The sequence below is a fragment of the Ascaphus truei genome, chromosome 18 (assembly GCF_040206685.1).
Source record: "Ascaphus truei isolate aAscTru1 chromosome 18, aAscTru1.hap1, whole genome shotgun sequence".
NCBI classification, from domain to species: domain Eukaryota; kingdom Metazoa; phylum Chordata; class Amphibia; order Anura; family Ascaphidae; genus Ascaphus; species Ascaphus truei.
The window spans coordinates 39,843,955-39,865,986 of record NC_134500.1 but is presented as its reverse complement, the minus strand read 5'-3'; the positions used below and the strand labels follow the sequence as shown (position 1 = coordinate 39,865,986).

The following is a 22,032-nucleotide window of genomic DNA, read 5'->3' as shown; positions in this document are numbered from 1 at the left end:
ATTTAAGCAAGATTTCAAGCACACACAATTGAATCTGATGTGCTTTTTGCGGACTGAAAAGCTGTTTCAGAAAAAATTTATAAGAGTTCCATAGTGTAGTGGTTATCACGTCTGCTTAACACGCAGAAGGTCCTGGGTTCAAAACCCAGTGGAACTATGTAGTTGTCTGGTCTTCTATGCATAAATGTACGTTTTCGAAAACAAGATATTGTAACGGCAATGGAAATCTTGAATCCAGAAATATTGGATATGGTTTTAGTATCCTTTCAGACAATTTTTTCTTTACCAAATAGAGTAAGATTCTTTTTTGTTCATGTGTACTTTTTGAAATATATATTATTAAACAGAAAACTTAAGCTCAATTTAAGCAAGGTTTCTTGCACACACAAATTAATCTGATGTGCTTTTAACGGACTGAAAAGCTGTTTCAGAAAAAATTTATAAGAGTTCCATAGTGTAGTGGTTATCACGTCTGCTTAACACGCAGAAGGTCCTGGGTTCAAAACCCAGTGGAACTATGTAGTTGTCAGGTCTTTTATGCATAAATGAACGTTTTCGAAAACAAGATATTGTGAAGGCAATCTTGAATCCAGAAATATTGGTTATGGTTTTAGTATCCTTTCAGACAATTTTTTCTTTACCAAAAATAGTAAGATTCTCTTTAGTTCAAGTGTACTTTTTGAAATATATATTATTAAACAGAAAACGTAAGCTCAATTTAAGCAAGGTTTAGTGCAAATGAATCTGATGTGCTTTATTGCGGACAGAAAATCTGTTTCAGGAAGCATTTTTAAGAGTTCCATAGTGTAGTGGTTATCACATCTGCTTAACATGCAGAAGGTTCGTTGTTCAAAACACAGTGGATCCAGAAATATGGGTTATGGTTTTACCATCCTTTCATACAATTTTTTCTTTACCAAATAGAGTAAGATTCTTGTTTGTTCAAGTGTACTTTTTGAAATATATATTATTAAACAGAAAACGTAAGCTCAATTTAAGCAAGATTTCAAGCACACACAATTGAATCTGATGTGCTTTTTTGCAGACCGAAAAGCTGTTTCAGAAATTTTTTGGAAGAGTTCCATAGTGTAGTGGTTATCACATCTGCTTAACATCCAGAAGGTCCGTTGTTCAAAACACAGTGGATCTATGTAGTTGTCTGGTCTTCTATGCTTAAATGTACGTTTTCAAACAAGATATTGTGACGGCAACAGAAATCTTGAAAACAGAAATATTGGTTATGGTTTTAGAATCCTTTCAGACAATTTTTTCTTTACCAAAAATAGTAAGATTCTTGTTTGTTCAAGTGTACTTTTTGAAATATATATTATTAAACAGAAAACGTAAGCTCAATTTAAGCAAGATTTCGAGCACACACAAATGAATCTGATGTGCTTTCTTGTGGACAGAATAGCTGTTTCAGAGAACATTTTTAAGAGTTCCGTAGTGTAGTGGTTATCATGTCTGCTTAACCCGCAGAAGGTCCTGGGTTCAAAACACAGTGGATCTATGTAGTTGTCTGGTCTTCTATGCTTAAATGTACGTTTTCAAACAAGATATTGTGACGGCAACAGAAATCTTGAATACAGAAATATGGGTTATGGTTTTACCATCTTTTCATACAATTTTTTCTTTACCAAATAGAGTAAGATTTTTGTTTGTTCAAGTGTACGTTTTGAAATATATATTATTAAACAGAAAACGTAAGCTCAATTTAAGCAAGGTTTCCAGCACACACAAATTAATCTGATGTGCTTTCTTGCGGACAGAAAAGCTGTTTCAGGAAACAATTTTAAGAGTTCCATAGTGTAGTGGTTATCACGTCTGCTTCACACGCAGAAGGTCCTGGGTTCAAAACCCAGTGGAACTATGTAGTTGTCTTGTCATTTATGCATAAATGTACGTATTCAAACAAGATATTGTGACGGCAACGGAAATCTTGAATCCAGAAATATGGGTTATGGTTGTACCATCTTTCATACAATTTTATCTTTACCAAATAGAGTAAGATTCTTGTTTGTTCAAGTGTACTTTTTGAAATATATATTATTAAACAGAAAACGTAAGATCAATTTAAGCAAGATTTCGAGCACACACAAATGAATCTGATGTGCTTTCTTGTGTACAGAAAAGCTGTTTCAGAGAACATTTTTAAGAGTTCCATAGTGTAGTGGTTATCACGTCTGCTTAACCCGCAGAAGGTCCTGGGTTCAAAAGCCAGTGGAACTATGAAGTTGTCTGGTCTTTTATGCATAAATGTACGTTTTCGAAAACAAGATATTGTAACGGCAACGGAAATCTTGAATCCAGAAATATTGGATATGGTTTTAGTATCCTTTCAGACAGTTTTTTCTTTACCAAATAGAGTAAGATTCTTGTTTGTTCAATTGTACTTTTGAAATATATATTATTAAACAGAAAACGTAAGCTCAATTTAAGCAAGGTTTCGAGCACACACAAATGAATCTGATGTGCTTTCTTGCGGACAGAAAAGCTGTTTCAGGAAACAATTTTAAGAGTTCCATAGTATAGTGGTTATCACATCTGCTTAACACGCAGAAGGTCCTGGGTTCAAAACCCAATGGAACTATGTAGTTGTCTTGTCTTTTATGCATAAATGTATGTTTTCAAACAAGATATTGTGACGGCAACGGAAATCTTGAATCCAGAAAAATGGTTTTACCATCCTTTCATACAATTTTTTCTTTACCAAATAGAGTAAGATTCTTGTTTGTTCAAGTGTACTTTTTGAAATATATATTATTAAACAGAAAACGTAAGCACAATTTAAGCAAGATTTCGAGCACACACAAATGAATCTGATGTGCTTTCTTGCGGACTGAAAAGCTGTTTCAGAATTTTTTTTTAAGAGTTCCATAATGTAATGTTTATCACGTCTGCTTCACTTGCAGAAGGTCCGTTGTTCAAAACACAGTGGAACTATGTAGTTGTCTGGTTTTTTATGCATAAATGTACGTTTTCAAACAAGATATTGTGACGGCAACAGAAATCTTGAATCCAGAAATATTGGTTATGGTTTTAGAATCCTTTCATACAATTTTTTCTTTACCAAATAGAGTAAGATTCTTGTTTGTTCAAGTGTACTTTTTGAAATATAAATTATTAAACAGAAAACGTAAGCTCAATTTAAGCAAGATTTCGAGCACACACAAATGAATCTGATGTGCTTTCTTGTGGACAGAAAAGCTGTTTCAGAGAACATTTTTAAGAGTTCCATAGAACATTTTTAAGAGTTCCATAGTGTAGTGGTTATAACGTCTGCTTAACCCGCAGAAGGACCTGGGTTCAAAACCCAGTGGAACTATGTAGTTGTCTTGTCTTTTATGCATAAATGTACGTTTTCAAACAAGATATTGTGACGGCAAAGGAAATCTTGAATCCAGAAATATGGGTTATGTTTTACCATCCTTTCATACAATTTTTTCTTTACCAAATTGAGTAAGATTCTTGTTTGTTCAAGTGTACTTTTTGAAATATATATTATTAAACAGAAAACGTTAGCTCAATTTAAGCAAGATTTCAAGCACACACAATTGAATCTGATGTGCTTTTTGCGGACTGAAAAGCTGTTTCAGAAAACATTTATAAGAGTTCCATAGTGTAGTGGTTATCACGTCTGCTTAACACGCAGAAGGTCCTGGGTTCAAAACCCAGTGGAACTATGTAGTTGTCTGGTCTTCTATGCATAAATGTACGTTTTCGAAAACAAGATATTGTAACGGCAATGGAAATCTTGAATCCAGAAATATTGGATATGGTTTTAGTATCCTTTCAGACAATTTTTTCTTTACCAAATAGAGTAAGATTCTTTTTTGTTCATGTGTACTTTTTGAAATATATATTATTAAACAGAAAACTTAAGCTCAATTTAAGCAAGGTTTCGTGCACACACAAATTAATCTGATGTGCTTTTAACGGACTGAAAAGCTGTTTCAGAAAAAATTTATAAGAGTTCCATAGTGTAGTGGTTATCACGTCTGCTTAACACGCAGAAGGTCCTGGGTTCAAAACCCAGTGGAACTATGTAGTTGTCAGGTCTTTTATGCATAAATGAACGTTTTCGAAAACAAGATATTGTGAAGGCAATCTTGAATCCAGAAATATTGGTTATGGTTTTAGTATCCTTTCAGACAATTTTTTCTTTACCAAAAATAGTAAGATTCTCTTTAGTTCAAGTGTACTTTTTGAAATATATATTATTAAACAGAAAACATAAGCTCAATTTAAGCAAGGTTTAGTGCAAATGAATCTGATGTGCTTTATTGCGGACAGAAAATCTGTTTCAGGAAGCATTTTTAAGAGTTCCATAGTGTAGTGGTTATCACATCTGCTTAACATGCAGAAGGTCCGTTGTTCAAAACACAGTGGATCCAGAAATATGGGTTATGGTTTTACCATCCTTTCATACAATTTTATCTTTACCAAATAGAGTAAGATTCTTGTTTGTTCAAGTGTACTTTTTGAAATATATATTATTAAACAGAAAACGTAAGCTCAATTTAAGCAAGATTTCAAGCACACACAATTGAATCTGATGTGCTTTTTTGCAGACTGAATAGCTGTTTCAGAGAACATTTTTAAGAGTTCCGTAGTGTAGTGGTTATCACGTCTGCTTAACCCGCAGAAGGTCCTGGGTTCAAAACACAGTGGATCTATGTAGTTGCCTGGTCTTCTATGCTTAAATGTACGTTTTCAAACAAGATATTGTGACGGCAACAGAAATCTTGAATACAGAAATATGGGTTATGGTTTTACCATCTTTTCATACAATTTTTTCTTTACCAAATAGAGTAAGATTCTTGTTTGTTCAAGTGTACGTTTTGAAATATATATTATTAAACAGAAAACGTAAGCTCAATTTAAGCAAGGTTTCCAGCACACACAAATGAATCTGATGTGCTTTCTTGAGGACAGAAAAGCTGTTTCAGGAAACAATTTTAAGAGTTCCATAGTGTAGTGGTTATCACGTCTGCTTCACACGCAGAAGGTCCTGGGTTCAAAACCCAGTGTAACTATGTAGTTGTCTTGTCATTTATGCATAAATGTACGTATTCAAACAAGATATTGTGACGGAAACGGAAATCTTGAATCCAGAAATATGGGTTATGGTTGTACCATCTTTCATACAATTTTTTCTTTACCAAATAGAGTAAGATTCTTGTTTGTTCAAGTGTACTTTTTGAAATATATATTATTAAACAGAAAACGTAAGATCAATTTAAGCAAGATTTCGAGCACACACAAATGAATCTGATGTGCTTTCTTGCGGACAGAATAGCTGTTTCAGGAAACAATTTTAAGAGTTCCATAGTGTAGTGGTTATCACGTCTGCTTCACACGCAGAATGTCCTGTGTTCAAAACCCAGTGGAACTATGTAGTTGTCTTGTCTTTTATGCATAAATGTATGTTTTCAAACAAGATATTGTGACGGAAACGGAAATCTTGAATCCAGAAATATGGTTTTACCATCCTTTCATACAATTTTTTCTTTACCAAATAGAGTAAGATTCTTGTTTGTTCAAGTGTACTTTTTGAAATATATATTATTAAACAGAAAACGTAAGCACAATTTAAGCAAGATTTCGAGCACACACAAATGAATCTGATGTGCTTTCTTGCGGACTGAAAAGCTGTTTCAGAATTTTTTTTTAAGAGTTCCATAATGTAATGTTTATCACGTCTGCTTCACTTGCAGAAGGTCCGTTGTTCAAAACACAGTGGAACTATGTAGTTGTCTGGTTTTTTATGCATAAATGTACGTTTTCAAACAAGATATTGTGACGGCAACAGAAATCTTGAATCCAGAAATATTGGTTATGGTTTTAGAATCCTTTCATACAATTTTTTCTTTACCAAATAGAGTAAGATTCTTGTTTGTTCAAGTGTACTTTTTGAAATATATATTATTAAACAGAAAACGTAAGCTCAATTTAAGCAAGATTTAGAGCACACACAAATAAATCTGATGTGCTTTCTTGTGGACAGAAAAGCTGTTTCAGAGAACATTTTTAAGAGTTCCATAGAACATTTTTAAGAGTTCCATAGTGTAGTGGTTATAACGTCTGCTTAACCCGCAGAAGGACCTGGGTTCAAAACCCAGTGGAACTATGTAGTTGTCTTGTCTTTTATGCATAAATGTACGTTTTCAAACAAGATATTGTGACGGCAAAGGAAATCTTGAATCCAGAAATATGGGTTATGTTTTACCATCCTTTCATACAATTTTTTCTTTACCAAATTGAGTAAGATTCTTGTTTGTTCAAGTGTACTTTTTGAAATATATATTATTAAACAGAAAACGTTAGCTCAATTTAAGCAAGATTTCAAGCACACACAATTGAATCTGATGTGCTTTTTGCGGACTGAAAAGCTGTTTCAGAAAACATTTATAAGAGTTCCATAGTGTAGTGGTTATCACGTCTGCTTAACACGCAGAAGGTCCTGGGTTCAAAACCCAGTGGAACTATGTAGTTGTCTGGTCTTCTATGCATAAATGTACGTTTTCGAAAACAAGATATTGTAACGGCAACGGAAATCTTGAATCCAGAAATATTGGATATGGTTTTAGTATCCTTTCAGACAATTTTTTCTTTACCAAATAGAGTAAGATTCTTTTTTGTTCATGTGTACTTTTTGAAATATATATTATTAAACAGAAAACTTAAGCTCAATTTAAGCAAGGTTTCGTGCACACACAAATTAATCTGATGTGCTTTTTGCGGACTGAAAAGCTGTTTCAGAAAAAATTTATAAGAGTTCCATAGTGTAGTGGTTATCACGTCTGCTTAACACGCAGAAGGTCCTGGGTTCAAAACCCAGTGGAACTATGTAGTTGTCAGGTCTTTTATGCATAAATGAACGTTTTCGAAAACAAGATATTGTGAAGGCAATCTTGAATCCAGACATATTGGTTATGGTTTTAGTATCCTTTCAGACAATTTTTTCTTTACCAAAAATAGTAAGATTCTCTTTAGTTCAAGTGTACTTTTTGAAATATATATTATTAAACAGAAAACGTAAGCTCAATTTAAGCAAGGTTTAGTGCAAATGAATCTGATGTGCTTTATTGCGGACAGAAAATCTGTTTCAGGAAGCATTTTTAAGAGTTCCATAGTGTAGTGGTTATCACATCTGCTTAACATGCAGAAGGTCCGTTGTTCAAAACACAGTGGATCCAGAAATATGGGTTATGGTTTTACCATCCTTTCATACAATTTTTTCTTTACCAAATAGAGTAAGATTCTTGTTTGTTCAAGTGTACTTTTTGAAATATATATTATTAAACAGAAAACGTAAGCTCAATTTAAGCAAGATTTCAAGCACACACAATTGAATCTGATGTGCTTTTTTGCAGACTGAAAAGCTGTTTCAGAAATTTTTTGGAAGAGTTCCATAGTGTAGTGGTTATCACATCTGCTTAACATCCAGAAGGTCCGTTGTTAATAACACAGTGGATCTATGTAGTTGTCTGGTCTTCTATGCTTAAATGTACGTTTTCAAACAAGATATTGTGACGGCAACAGAAATCTTGAAAACAGAAATATTGGTTATGGTTTTAGAATCCTTTCAGACAATTTTTTCTTTACCAAAAATAGTAAGATTCTTGTTTGTTCAAGTGTACTTTTTGAAATATATATTATTAAACAGAAAACGTAAGCTCAATTTAAGCAAGATTTCGAGCACACACAAATGAATCTGATGTGCTTTCTTGTGGACAGAATAGCTGTTTCAGAGAACATTTTTAAGAGTTCCGTAGTGTAGTGGTTATCACGTCTGCTTAACCCGCAGAAGGTCCTGGGTTCAAAACACAGTGGATCTATGTAGTTGTCTGGTCTTCTATGCTTAAATGTACGTTTTCAAACAAGATATTGTGACGGCAACAGAAATCTTGAATACAGAAATATGGGTTATGGTTTTACCATCTTTTCATACAATTTTTTCTTTACCAAATAGAGTAAGATTCTTGTTTGTTCAAGTGTACGTTTTGAAATATATATTATTAAACAGAAAACGTAAGCTCAATTTAAGCAAGGTTTCCAGCACACACAAATGAATCTGATGTGCTTTCTTGCGTACAGAAAAGCTGTTTCAGGAAACAATTTTAAGAGTTCCATAGTGTAGTGGTTATCACGTCTGCTTCACACGCAGAAGGTCCTGGGTTCAAAACCCAGTGGAACTATGTTGTTGTCTTTTCATTTATGCATAAATGTACGTATTCAAACAAGATATTGTGACGGCAACGGAAATCTTGAATCCAGAAATATGGGTTATGGTTGTACCATCTTTCATACAATTTTATCTTTACCAAATAGAGTAAGATTCTTGTTTGTTCAAGTGTACTTTTTGAAATATATATTATTAAACAGAAAACGTAAGATCAATTTAAGCAAGATTTTGAGCACACACAAATGAATCTGATGTGCTTTCTTGTGTACAGAAAAGCTGTTTCAGAGAACATTTTTAAGAGTTCCATAGTGTAGTGGTTATCACGTCTGCTTAACCCGCAGAAGGTCCTGGGTTCAAAAGCCAGTGGAACTATGTAGTTGTCTGGTCTTTTATGCATAAATGTACGTTTTCGAAAACAAGATATTGTAACGGCAACGGAAATCTTGAATCCAGAAATATTGGATATGGTTTTAGTATCCTTTCAGACAGTTTTTTCTTTACCAAATAGAGTAAGATTCTTGTTTGTTCAATTGTACTTTTGAAATATATATTATTAAACAGAAAACGTAAGCTCAATTTAAGCAAGGTTTCGAGCACACACAAATGAATCTGATGTGCTTTCTTGCGGACAGAAAAGCTGTTTCAGGAAACAATTTTAAGAGTTCCAATGTATAGTGGTTATCACATCTGCTTAACACGCAGAAGGTCAGTTGTTCAGAACACAGTGGAACTATGTAGTTGCCTTGTCTTTTATGCATAAATGTACGTTTTCAAACAAGATATTGTGACGGCAACAGAAATCTTGATTCCAGAAATATTGGTTATGATTTTAGAATCCTTTCATACAATTTTTTCTTTACCAAATAGAGTAAAATTCTTGTTTGTTCAAGTGTACTTTTTGAAATATATATTATTAAACAGAAAACGTTAGCTCAATTTAAGCAAGATTTCAAGCACACACAAATTAATCTGATGTGCTTTTTGCGGACTGAAAAGCTGTTTCAGAAAACATTTTTAAGAGTTCCATAGTGTAGTGGTTATCACATCTGCTTAACACGCAGAAGGTCCGTTGTTCAAAACACAGTGGATCTATGTAGTTGTCTGGTCTTCTATGCTTAAATGTACGTTTTCAAACAAGATATTGTGACGGCAACAGAAATCTTGAATACAGAAATATTGGTTATGGTTTTAGAATCCTTTCAGACAATTTTTTCTTTACCAAATAGAATAATATTCTTGTTTGTTCAAGTGTACTTTTTGAAATATATATTATTAAACAGAAAACGTAAGCACAATTTAAGCAAGATTTCGAGCACACACAAATGAATCTGATGTGCTTTCTTGCTGACTGGAAAGCTGTTTCAGAATTTTTTTTTAAGAGTTCCATAGTGTAATGTTTATCACGTCTGCTTCACTTGCAGAAGATCCTGGGTTCAAAACCCAGTGGAACTATGTAGTTGTCTGTTTTTTTTTTTTTTTTTATAACTTGTGTTTTATTGGTAAAAGCATACATAATTGTACAATACAAAATATGAACTTAGAATGGCTACTTGTGTACATTGGACATAGATATAGTATTGTAGATCGTTCAGGAATATTGGTGTATATGATAGAATCATATGGCTTTTCGGTCCCTACTCGGCCATATGGTGTATTAGCAAATCATATAGTAAGAGCAATAATAAAAATAATAATCAGGGTTAAATTACAATAGAGATATGTATATATATATATATATATAAAATAATAAATAGAAAAAAAAAAAAAAAAAAAAAAAATCTCTTGAAGGGAAAGGGAGGGAGGGTGTGGGGAGGGTTTGTGAGGGGGAGGGGGGGGGGGGGGAAAGGAAAGGAGAATCGGTCTTTGAGTTGGTCTTGAGGGCATATAAAAGTTTTATTCCTTCTCCGGCAGTTGTGAATCTGTTTGTATATGTTGACTCCCCCAGAAGAGAACGCATTTGCTGATATTAATGCCAGATTGTGGTGCTCTCAATCCCCGGGATATCTGTCTGTGCCAACCATGGCGTCCAGACTTTTAGAAAATTGTCGCCAGTGTCGTTAACTAGACTGGTTAACTTATCCATCTGGCAGATGAACCAAATGCGATTTCGAATCTTTGGGATGTTTGGTATGTCAGGGCTTTTCCACAATGCTGCGATCTCGCATCTCGTTGCGAGAGCAAAATGTGCTATTAGCTTGGAATTTGCTTTTGATAGGCCCGGCAGTGGTCTGTTTAGCAAGAACAGCCACGGGTCAGGGGGGATTGTGAGGTCAAAAACCCTCTGGATCCAATTTCTGATTTCGTCCCAGATCGGGAGTAATTTTGGGCAAGACCACAGCATGTGCAACAAATCTGCTGATCCTCCACACTGCTTGGGGCATAGTGGGGAGGATCCTTGTATATATTTAGATAAATTCAGTGGGGTGAGGTACCACCTCATGAGGACCTTATATGCATTCTCTTTTAGGGTGGTACATATGGAGCTTTTGGCGGAGGCCAAATAGATGGCGCTCCATTCCTCATCTTCTAGGGTTTCCCCTAGATCTGTTTCCCATTTAGTCCTATATGTAGGGATTTGTTGTTTGGGGTCAGCAGAACCGATTACCTCTCCGTAAATTGTTGATATAAGTCCCTTTGTGTCGGCGTCATTCCGACAGAGCTTTTCGAATTTCGTCAAAGGGGGATATGGGGTAAATTTGTTATAAAATGCTCTGACCTGGAGGTATTTAAAAAATTCAGAGTGAGGTATTTCGTTTTCTAATCTCAATTGATCGAAGGTCTTGATTTTCTGGTTGTCTCCCTCCAGGTCTTTTATTCGTGAATAGCCTTTTTGTTTCCAGATCGGGATACTAGTCCCTGCCATACCGGGTGCGAACGCTGGGTTATACCAAAGGGGGGACATCATTGAGTACTTTGATGTCAGAGTGTTCTTAAATTTTGTCGCCTCCCAAATCGATAAAGAGTTGGTCATTGAGGTGAGCGGCATCTCTCTGTGGTTAAACGCTAATTTTGGTAACCAAATCAGGTCGCTAAGTTCCTTTGGAGAACATGCGGCGTTTTCCAACTCTACCCATCGTTTCAATTGGGGGTTAGAGTGCCATTGAACAATTTGGCTTAATTGGGCCGCTTTATAGTATGTTAATAAACAGGGTACCGCCAAACCACCGGCAGCAACAGGTCTTTTCATATTGGAGCGATTAACTCTCGGTTTTTTCCTACCCCAGATAAATTTATAGATTTCTGTTTGGAGCGAGAGTATATCTTTTGTTTTGAGTGGCACAGGGAGTGTCTGAAAGAGATAAAGGATACGTGGCAATAGGTTCATTTTGACACTATGTATCCTACCGATCCATGATATCCTCTTAGAGGACCATCTGTATAGATCTTTTTTAAGAGTCCGAATTAGATGGGGATAATTTGCACTGTATATGAGGTTGACCCCTCTGGTGATGTGGATTCCTAAATATTTTATGTGTTTCTGTTGCCAGCTGAACTGGAAGTTTAACCTCAACAGCTTTTCCGTGTGACTGGGGAGATTAATGTTGAGTGCTTCCGATTTAGATTGGTTAATTTTAAATCCAGATATCTTTGAGAATCTGCTCAGGAGGTCAAATAGGTTGGGTAATGTGGTAAGGGGTTTTGTTATGATTAATAGGATATCGTCTGCATACAGGGCCGCTTTATGTGATTGTGAGTAAGCGTTTAACCCTGCGATATCCGGATTAGCTCGTATTTTAGCAGCTAGTGGTTCAATACACAGGGCGAATAGAAGGGGAGATAACGGGCATCCTTGTCGGGTGCCACTTTTGATTTCGAATGAAGGTGACGGGAAGCCCTGGTGTATCACCCTAGCTGTTGGGTTTGAGTATAACGACATGATCGCCCTACTCATCTGATCCCCGAAGCCAAATGCTGCGAGCGTTTCTTGTAGGTATGGCCAGTCTATCCTATCAAATGCTTTTTCAGCGTCCAGACTTAACAACATGCTTTGGGTGTTATTTTTATTAGCCAATTCTATCAGATCAATAATACGTCGGGTGTTGTCCGCTGCTTGTCTCCCTGCGATAAACCCGACCTGATCTGGGTGTATAAGTCTGGGTAGGATAAGACCTAATCTGTTGGCTAATAATTTAGCATACAACTTAATATCTGTGTTGATTAGGGAGATCGGTCTGTAACTTTTGCAGTCCAGCGGGTCTTTGCCAGGTTTATGTATTAATGATATGGACGCTCGCAGCATATCTCCGGGGATGGGAGCTCCTGCTAAAATTGCATTAAACATGTGGAGCAACCTTGGGGCTAAATATTTCATATATTTCTTGTAATAAAGCCCTGAGAAACCGTCAGGTCCAGGTGCCTTTGAAGGTTTAAGTTCTTTAATAGCCTGTTCTACCTCTTCTAATGTGAAGTACTCAGGGCTTGTCGGTCGCACTCTGTTAATCTACCTATGTTCGAGGTAGCTAAGAAATCTCTTAAGGCTGTGCTCGTATATTGATTATGTGCCACTTTTTTCCCATCATAAAGGGATCTATAGAATTCTCCAAATTCTTCTACTATTTTTTGTGGGTTGGCCGTACAATTATTAGATTTTAAGCGTATAGCTTGGATGTTAAACTTAGATTGCCTGTTTTGTAGCGCTCGGGCTAGCATCGTATCCGGTCTATTAGCCTTTTCATAAAACTTCCTCTTGGACCAACTCAGTGAGTTATCGGCTTTGGAGGTTAATAGCATATTCAATTCTATCTTAATGTCCTTGATTGCCTGTAGTAGTTGTATATCGGGGTTAGCTTTATGTTTGGATGTTAGGGTGTGTAGTTTGGATTGTAAAGCAATGATTTTGGCCTCTCTTTCTCTTTTCCGCCTTGCTGTGATACTAATTATAACACCACGTAGTGTAGCTTTATAAGCCTCCCATAATACAGTATGGGATTCCACGGAGCCTGTGTTGATACGGAAGAACTGCTCTATTTCGTTCCCGATTGTTGAGCACATTTCAGGGATCTTAAGGATGGATTCATTAAGTTTCCAGTTCGCCCCCGGTCGGCTGAGCCGAATATCTTTGCACCTTAGCTCGATTGGTGCATGGTCCGACCATGAAATATCATGAATCGCCGTATGGGAGACCATTGGAACCATTCGACATGAAACCAGGAAGTAATCGATTCTGCTATATGTGTGGTGTGGATGGGAAAAGAACGTATAGTCCCTGTCTATTGGATGCATCTCCCGCCATATATCTGCCAACTGGTTGTTTTTGCAACCTTGGATCAGGGATGCCCTTGTTTTCTTGTTATCTGACTGCCCTCCTCCTGATCTATCGAGGCCCGGATGTATTGTCATGTTGAAATCCCCTGCCAGTATGACGCATCCCTTTGCTATTGCTTGAAGGGTTTGAAAGAATTTGCTAAAGAACGTTGCGTCCTGTATGCATGGGGCGTATATGGTAGCTATTGTAATCCATTGTTCGTATATTGTTCCAATTAATATGAGGAATCTGCCGTCTTTATCTTTTTTAACTTTCTGGGCCACAAATGGGGTATTATTGTTGAAAAGGATGGCAACTCCTCGTTTTTTAATTGGGGCTGAGGATGTATAGAAATGAGAAAAACCCTTGTCCAGGAATTTGGGTGTGTTTGTGTTGCTAAAGTGTGTTTCTTGCAATAACAGTATGTCTGCTTTTTTTCTCTTGTAGTCAGCGAAAGCTATCCGCCTTTTGATTGGGCTATTAAAGCCTTTAACATTGTGCGAGAATATTGTTAATGCCATATTACATACCCTGAGTATTGGCTCTCTGTGATATATGTATGTACTCACCCATCCTGGTGTGTCTAAGAGTTTTCATTTGTGCTTCTACATCCATATTGCTTCTATTGGGATTCTTACCTCGACCATGATCAGTCTCTCGTCTCCTAGGGGTTGGGAGGGGTCGGGGAGAAGGGTGAGGAGGGGGTGGGTTTACTGAACAGGGAAAGTCACATGAGGAACAAAATAAGAAAAACAAATTAAAACAGAGAAAAAAGAGAATACAATATAAAAAATCAAATAGAGCAAGAGCTCGCCTCGGGAGCCCCCGAGTTCGGCTCTTGTGCCCAGAGGGTAGGTCAGTTAGCTCCCTAAATACTTGGGGTCGGTTCCCCATAGTGGGGACTGACCTCCCTGGGACTTGAGTACAGCTCCGGAGCATTTGGAGCTGTACAATAGTACGCATGTCCGGCGTTAGTGGGAGCCCCCACCGGCACAATGATACATAGAGATATGTTTTAATCCATAAATATAACGTATTTTACATCTTATTCCGCTAGTGATAACTTTTTTTTTTTTTTTTTATATAAACTAGTTTCCCCCGTATTTTAGTGCTAAATTCCCAGCATAAACATTAACTTTGTAACATATAACATATAAGAATATATAACATATACCATATAAAGTATATAACATATATATATAACATACATATATATATATATATATATATATATATATACATAACACATATATACACATATATATACATATAACACATAACATATAAAAATATAAAAAATAAAACATATAAAAATAACCGTGGTTTGCATAATGTTAATTGGAATTGAAATAGAGCTGTATGTGCCACTTTGTCTTTATAAACCCATCTTTCCCAAACTGGAGGTAAGCACCTCCAGCTCATTATGTATTATCTGAGTCCTGTATCCCTTATTCTCAAGTGCCCACCTCTCCCAATCTTCCTCTTCAACCTCGCTTCACTTTCATATCTCTTCTTCTTTACTCACCATTCCCAATTCTCCTCCTTCAATTTCTTATATCTCCCACTACCTTCTCCACTTTCCTCCCCTCTATCCCCTCCTCCTTCTCCTTTATCCCCCCTTCATCTATCACCCCCTCCTCTCTCTCTCTTTTCTCTCTTAATTCTCTGTTTGCCTTCTGTATATTTTTCTCTTACTTATTCTCCTTCCTGTTTTCTTCCCTTTTCTTTCCCCTTTCTTTCTCTCTTTCCCCCTCTCCTTATCCTCTATCTTCTTCTCTTTTTTCCCTTACTCCTCTTTTCTTCGGCCTCGTCTTCCTCTCTATCTCTTCCCCACTTGTTCTTCTTCTCCCCCTCTTGCTTTAATGTTAAGAGTGCATGTGTTGAATAAAGAACATTTTATTTTAAGTCATTGATGGTTTCATGTAAAGGGAACTGTATTTGGAGCCCTGCCGCCATATGACAGGCCACTTCTTCTTTTCGGTCTGTGTGCGACCTTCTACATCGTCAGGGAGTTTCTGCCCGGGTAGTGCCAGTTCAGGCCGGCATCGCCTTGGACAGCTATCGTGAGGGCCTGGTCGACGCTCCGTCATCTTATAGGGCTGCGTGCTTCTTGATCCGCCGTCAGCCGTGATCTCGCGATGTCGTGACGTCACCGGACCTCGTCATCAATGAAAGGCGCGAACTCCGTCAGTGTTCCCGCGGCCATCGGGGAGGAAGGAGCTGTAGAAGATGGCCGTTCTGTCAAAGTCGCAGGTGAATCTACTCCGTGGATCTTCAGTGTCGCCATTGAAGGTGAGTCCATAGCCCGGGTGAGAGCTAGTAAGCGGGGCATATCCGTTGGATTTTAGTTCAATGGGTGTTGGGACTGGGCACCAAAATAGGAATTCTTTAGAATAGGCAGGGTGTTTTATGCAGAATCTCTGCCAGAGCCCGACGCTGCTGGTGATAGTTCAGAGGTTCCAGCCTGATCAGCATTGGGGATAGGTGTAGAACGTGGGACTTTGTGTGAGGGGCTGGGGGGCATCTCTTTTACCCCAACTTTAACCAGGAATCTTGCACCCTCTTCCGGAGATTTCAGAGTGTGGGCTACCCCGTTTCGTAGGACCATGATAGCACAAGGGAATAGCCATCTATATCTGATATTGTGGTCCCGGAGTGTTTTTGTTATGTGAGTAAAGGATCTTCTCCTCATAAGGGTTGCGGGGGCCAGGTCTTGATATACCTGGAAGGTTATATTATCAAATTCCAGGATTTTAGCTTCACTGGCAATCCTACATATTTCCTCTTTTAATCGGTAGTGATGCAGGCGGATCACAATATCCCTGGGGGGGTCTCCTTTCAGTGGTCTCCCCCTGAGAGCTCTATGGCATCTGTCTATTGCCAGCTCTCTGTCGGATTTCTCAGGGAATAAGTGCTCTAGCCATTTTGCAGTAAATTCCTCTGGGTCAGTAACCTCTTCTGGGACCCCCCTCACTCGAATGTTGCTGCGCCTATCGCGGTTTTCTGTGTCCTCAGCCTTCTCCTCTAAGGCTCTGACCTTCTCCCGCAGGCTGGATACTTCATTTTGTGTGAGGGTTAAGGCAGCTGATGTGTCTTCAGATTTATTTTCAATGGCGGCAGTGCGTTCCCCTATAGCGTCTAAGTCTTTTCTCATTGCCCATAATTCAGTCTGAAAGAACTGCTTCATCTGGGAGCAAAAAGCTTTGAGGTCTTTCCTTCGGACTATATCCTCGTCCCCTGCCTCATCAGTGAGGGGGTCCGCTGCTGAGTCCATGTTAGTGGGCCGCCTTGGGCTCGTGGGGTTATCTGGGGGGGGGTCTGTCTTTTTTCTGAAAAATGTGGACACCGGCTGACTTTTATTGCGGGATGTTCGGCCCGATGCCATCACTGGGTGTTTATGGATGAATTGCTGTATTTGAAAGTCGCGGGGTTGCGGAGCTGCTGTGGATTAATTATTTATTTGTGCCGGTGGAAGCGGAGCACTGAATTCAAGCGTCCATTCTTCCCGCCACCGCGCATGCGCCAGAATCAGTTGTCTGGTTTTTATGCATAAATGTACGTTTTCAAACAAGATATTGTGACGGCAATGGAAATCTTGAATTCAGAAGTATGGGTTATGGTTTTAGAATCCTTTTATACAATTTTTTCTTTACCAAAATAGAGTAAGATTCTTGTTTGTTCAAGTTTACTTTTTGAAATATATATTATTAAACAGAAAACGTAAGCTCAATTTAAGCAAGATTTCGAGCACACACAAATGAATCTGATGTGCTTTCTTGTGGACAGAAAAGCTGTTTCAGGAAACATTTTAAGAGTTCCATAGTGTAGTGGTTATCACGTCTGCTTCACACGCAGAAGGTCCTGGGTTCAAAACCCAGTGGAACTATGTAGTTGTCTTGTCTTTTATGCATAAATACTGTATACGTTTTCAAACAAGATATTGTGACGGCAACGGAAATCTTGAATCCAGAAATATGGGTTATGTTTTTAGCATCCTTTCATAAAAAAATTTCTTTAACAAATAGAGTAAGATTCTTGTTTGTTCAAGTGTACTTTTTGAAATATATATTATTAAACAGAAAACGTAAGCTCAATTTTAGCATGATTTTGAGCACACACAAATAAATCTGATGTGCTTTCTTGCGGACAGAAAAGCTGTTTCAGGAAACAATTTTAAGAGTTCCATAGTTTAGTGGTTATCACGTCTGCTTCACACGCAGACGGTCCTGGGTTCAAAACCCAGTGGAACTATGTAGTTGTCTTGTCTTTTAGGCATAAATGTACGTTTTCGAAAACAAGATATTGTAACGGCAACGGAAATCTTGAATCCAGAAATATTGGATATGGTGTTAGTATCCTTTCAGACAATTTTTTCTTTACCAAATAGAATAATATTCATGTTTGTTCAAGTTTACTATTTGAAATATATTTTATTAAACAGAAAACGTACTGCTGCGGCAGAGTTTATTCGAGCATTTGCCCGTTCTCTGCCGCAGCAGTAGCCAGGCACGCGCCCGAGAGTGACGGGCGCGCGCCGAAGCAGCGGAAGAGCGCCCTTCGATCGGGGCGCTCTCCCTACCGCTGCCGGGTCCGCCGGGTCCCCCGGAACCCCCTGCCGCTGTCCCGCGATCGCGGGACACCAGGGCTCCCTCGGGGAGCCCCTGGACGCGCGTGCGAGGGGCGGCCACTAGCAAGCCGGGAGATTTCCCGGCTTGCGGTACCGACCACACTGCAATAAAGTGTGTCGGTACTGTAAGCTCAATTTAAGCATGATTTTGAGCACACACAATTGAATCTGATGTGCTTTCTTGCGGACAGAAAAGTTGTTTCAGGAAACAATTTTAAGAGTTCCATAGTGTAGTGGTTATCACATCTGCTTAACACGCAGAAGGTCCGTTGTTCAAAACACAGTGGAACTATGTAGTTGTCTGGTCTTTTATGCATAAATGTACGTTTTCAAACAAGATATTGTGACGGCAACAGAAATCTTGAATCCAGAAATATTGGTTTTGGTTTTAGAATCCTTTCACACAATTTTTTCTTTACCAAATAGAGTAAGATTCTTGTTTGTTCAAGTGTACGTTTTGAAATATATATTATTAAACAGAAAAGGTAAGCTCAATTTAAGCAAGATTTAGAGCACACACAAATGAATCTGATGTGCTTTCTTGCGGACAGAATAGCTGTTTCAGGAAACAATTTTAAGAGTTCCATAGTGTAGTGGTTATCACGTCTGCTTCACACGCAGAATGTCCTGTGTTCAAAACCCAGTGGAACTATGTAGTTGTCTTGTCTTTAATGCATAAATGTATGTTTTCAAACAAGATATTGTGACGGCAACGGAAATCTTGAATCCAGAAATATGGTTTTACCATCCTTTCATACAATTTTTTCTTTACCAAATAGAGTAAGATTCTTGTTTGTTCAAGTGTACTTTTTGAAATATATATTATTAAACAGAAAACGTAAGCACAATTTAAGCAAGATTTCGAGCACACACAAATGAATCTGATGTGCTTTCTTGCGGACTGAAAAGCTGTTTCAGAATTTTTTTTTAAGAGTTCCATAGTGTAATGTTTATCACGTCTGCTTCACTTGCAGAAGGTCCGTTGTTCAAAACACAGTGGAACTATGTAGTTGTCTGGTTTTTTATGCATAAATGTACGTTTTCAAACAAGATATTGTGACGGCAACAGAAATCTTGAATCCAGAAATATTGGTTATGGTTTTAGAATCCTTTCATACAATTTTTTCTTTACCAAATAGAGTAAGATTCTTGTTTGTTCAAGTGTACTTTTTGAAATATATATTATTAAATAGAAAACGTAAGCTCAATTTAAGCAAGATTTCGAGCACACACAAATGAATCTGATGTGCTTTCTTGTGGACAGAAAAGCTGTTTCAGAACACATTTTTAAGAGTTCCATAGTGTAGTGGTTATAACGTCTGCTTAACCCGCAGAAGGACCTGGGTTCAAAACCCAGTGGAACTATGTAGTTGTCTTGTCTTTTATGCATAAATGTACGTTTTCAAACAAGATATTGTGACGGCAAAGGAAATCTTGAATCCAGAAATATGGGTTATGTTTTACCATCCTTTCATACAATTTTTTCTTTACCAAATAGAGTAAGATTCTTGTTTGTTCAAGTGTACTTTTTGAAATATATATTATTAAACAGAAAACGTAAGCTCAATTTAAGCAAGATTTCAAGCACACACAAATGAATCTGATGTGCTTTTTTGCAGACTGAAAAGCAGTTTCAGAAATTTTTTGGAAGAGTTCCATAGTGTAGAGGTTATCACATCTGCTAAACACGCAGAAAGCGGCCCCCCTAGCCATAGGCGGGGGGGCTTCATGACCGGGGGGGGTCCGGCCTTCCCCTCGCTGGCCCGCCCCCACACCTCCCTCCCCAGGACAGGGGAGGAGTTCCAGGAAGGCCTACTTAAGGCCAGGCTGGCGGGCAGCACATCCTCTTTGGCTGCCCGCCAGACAATTTGGACGTCCCTCTCCTCCCTGCAGGTTAAATTAAGGTAAGGCCCCGAAAGGGGGGGTCAATCCTGGGCACTCCCCCCTCCTGTATAGCCGCGATTTTTGAATCGGCGGTGAGGGGGGAGGCGGGATGCAGGGAGGAGAGGGAACCCTTAGTGTAGCGGCCCGTCCCCATCCTCCATCTGCGGCGCGCAGCATGGAGCTGGGGGGGCCGGAGTTAAGCCTGTGCCATGAGGGGGGTCGGCGGCTGCAGGCGGGGAGTGGTGGTCTCTGGACAGAGGGGGTCTGACGGGCAGAAGGGGCCTGACGGGAATTTTCCCGCTTCTTTCCCTGGGGGTGGGGACTACCTGCTCCCGCAGCGTTGTGCGGGCGGGTGCCTCCTCCATCCGCATAGCCCCGCGGTGGCTGCCATCGGTAAGGGCACCCCGGCGGGGAGGGGGGGGGGGATCCGGCCGAGGCATGCAGCCCGCGCGGAAATTCGCCGCGTGTGACTCATGCGGCTGCTCGCGGCCCGCTCGGGGCGCAGTCCCACGTGGTGTGGGCCTTCCGTCTCCCGATGGGGAGTGTAGCGCGGGCAGAGGCCCCTCCTACCCCTCCCCCCTTTCGTTAGTGGTCTCGGGGCACGGGGGTTGGGGTGGACCGGTCAGCCATGCGGCTGGAGAGGCGGCTGCTCCCGCGCCCCCCCCCTTCCCCCACACTTGTGGGGTCGTTAAAATGTATGCGTGAGGTGGGCTGTACAGGGGGGGCCGGCCGGGAAAAATCTATAATAAATAAATAACGTTGTATGGGTGTGATATGGGTGTGTATATATATATATATGTGTGTATATATATATGTATATGTATATATATGTATATGTATGGGGGTGTATATATATATATATGTATGTGTGGTATGGGTATATATATGTATATGTGCGTGGGTATATATGTGGATGTACGTACAGGTATTTATGGGTGTTATGTGCAGGTATGTGGGTGTGTATGTACATGTGTATATGGGTATGCACGTATACGTAAGTGGAGATATACGCATGTATAGGCTAGTGCAGCCGCTCTTAGTGGTTGCGGCCCTAGGCCGGGGGTAAGCGCAAAGAGGGGGCGGCCAGGGTTGGCGCTTCACGGTCTGCCCCCGCAGTTAGTTTCGGCGGGGGGACACACGCTGATGCGCTCGGGGCGATTATGTGCAGGTATGTGTGTGCGGGTATATATATGTGTATACGGGTACGTATATATGTGTACATGGGTACAGGTAAATCGGTGTACGTGTATGTAGGCATGTATACTATAAGCTATATAAATATACTGTATTTCGGCAGGGGGGGACACGCTGAGGCGCTGGGAGCGATGGCAAGTGGATGCTTGACTGCTCCCAGCGGCCGCTTCCTTCTGGTATCCCGTGCGGGGGTAGCAGTTGCCCACCCGTGCGGGGTGGGGGTATGGCGAAGTTGGGACAGAAAGGCTGGCATAAGATTTGCATAGGAGGGAGCGCGGTCTGACTGGCGACGTGTCCCCCCCACTTATGGTCTCAGACGGTGCAGAGAATTATATAATGTCAATAGAGCTCTTTATCTAGGGACATTATAGACTATATAGATATATTGTGGTAATTATTAGATGATAAATACTTGTTAATGGGAATCGCAATGTTTAGCATTTATGCTTGGTTACTTTATCTGAATTCCCCAATTAATTCATGGATGGGCGCATGGGGAGGCGTGCGTGCGGAGGCGCATGTGTGGGGGATAGGTGTGTGGGCACAGGTAGTTGGATATATGGATATACGTGTAGGCACATCAGAAGTATGTATGTAGGCACATGTGGATGTTTATATGTGTAGGGGCACACGTAGAAGTGTGCGGGTGTATAGGGGCACACGTAGATGTGCGCTTGCGTGTGTGGGCACACGTAGATGCGTGCGGGTATGTATGGCCACACGTAGAGGTGCGCGAGTGCGTATGGGCACACGTAGGCAGGTGCACGTGGATGCACGCGTGTATGAGCACGCGTGGATGCGCGCGTGTGTAGGGGCACACGTGGATGCGCGCGTGTGTATGGGCACACGTAAATGCGCGCGAGTGTATGGGCACTCGTAGATGTCAGTAGAGCT

At 39.6% G+C, this 22,032-nt stretch overlaps 9 non-coding genes across 9 annotated transcripts; all 9 read left to right on the top strand.

Annotated features, from left to right (window-relative positions):
• Positions 1 to 84: 84 nt before the first annotated feature.
• Positions 85 to 157, top strand: TRNAV-AAC (transfer RNA valine (anticodon AAC)). The gene has a single exon. It is a non-coding gene; the product is annotated as a tRNA-Val (tRNA).
• Positions 158 to 445: 288 nt separating this feature from the next.
• On the top strand, positions 446 to 518 carry TRNAV-AAC (transfer RNA valine (anticodon AAC)). Its single transcript has one exon. It is a non-coding gene; the product is annotated as a tRNA-Val (tRNA).
• Positions 519 to 1,797: 1,279 nt separating this feature from the next.
• On the top strand, positions 1,798 to 1,870 carry TRNAV-CAC (transfer RNA valine (anticodon CAC)). Its single transcript has one exon. It is a non-coding gene; the product is annotated as a tRNA-Val (tRNA).
• A 1,740-nt stretch (positions 1,871 to 3,610) lies between these two features.
• TRNAV-AAC (transfer RNA valine (anticodon AAC)) lies at positions 3,611 to 3,683 on the top strand. The gene has a single exon. It is a non-coding gene; the product is annotated as a tRNA-Val (tRNA).
• A 288-nt stretch (positions 3,684 to 3,971) lies between these two features.
• Positions 3,972 to 4,044, top strand: TRNAV-AAC (transfer RNA valine (anticodon AAC)). The gene has a single exon. It is a non-coding gene; the product is annotated as a tRNA-Val (tRNA).
• Positions 4,045 to 6,415: 2,371 nt separating this feature from the next.
• On the top strand, positions 6,416 to 6,488 carry TRNAV-AAC (transfer RNA valine (anticodon AAC)). Its single transcript has one exon. It is a non-coding gene; the product is annotated as a tRNA-Val (tRNA).
• Positions 6,489 to 6,776: 288 nt separating this feature from the next.
• Positions 6,777 to 6,849, top strand: TRNAV-AAC (transfer RNA valine (anticodon AAC)). Its single transcript has one exon. It is a non-coding gene; the product is annotated as a tRNA-Val (tRNA).
• A 1,279-nt stretch (positions 6,850 to 8,128) lies between these two features.
• Positions 8,129 to 8,201, top strand: TRNAV-CAC (transfer RNA valine (anticodon CAC)). Its single transcript has one exon. It is a non-coding gene; the product is annotated as a tRNA-Val (tRNA).
• Positions 8,202 to 17,246: 9,045 nt separating this feature from the next.
• TRNAV-CAC (transfer RNA valine (anticodon CAC)) lies at positions 17,247 to 17,319 on the top strand. The gene has a single exon. It is a non-coding gene; the product is annotated as a tRNA-Val (tRNA).
• Positions 17,320 to 22,032: the final 4,713 nt, after the last annotated feature.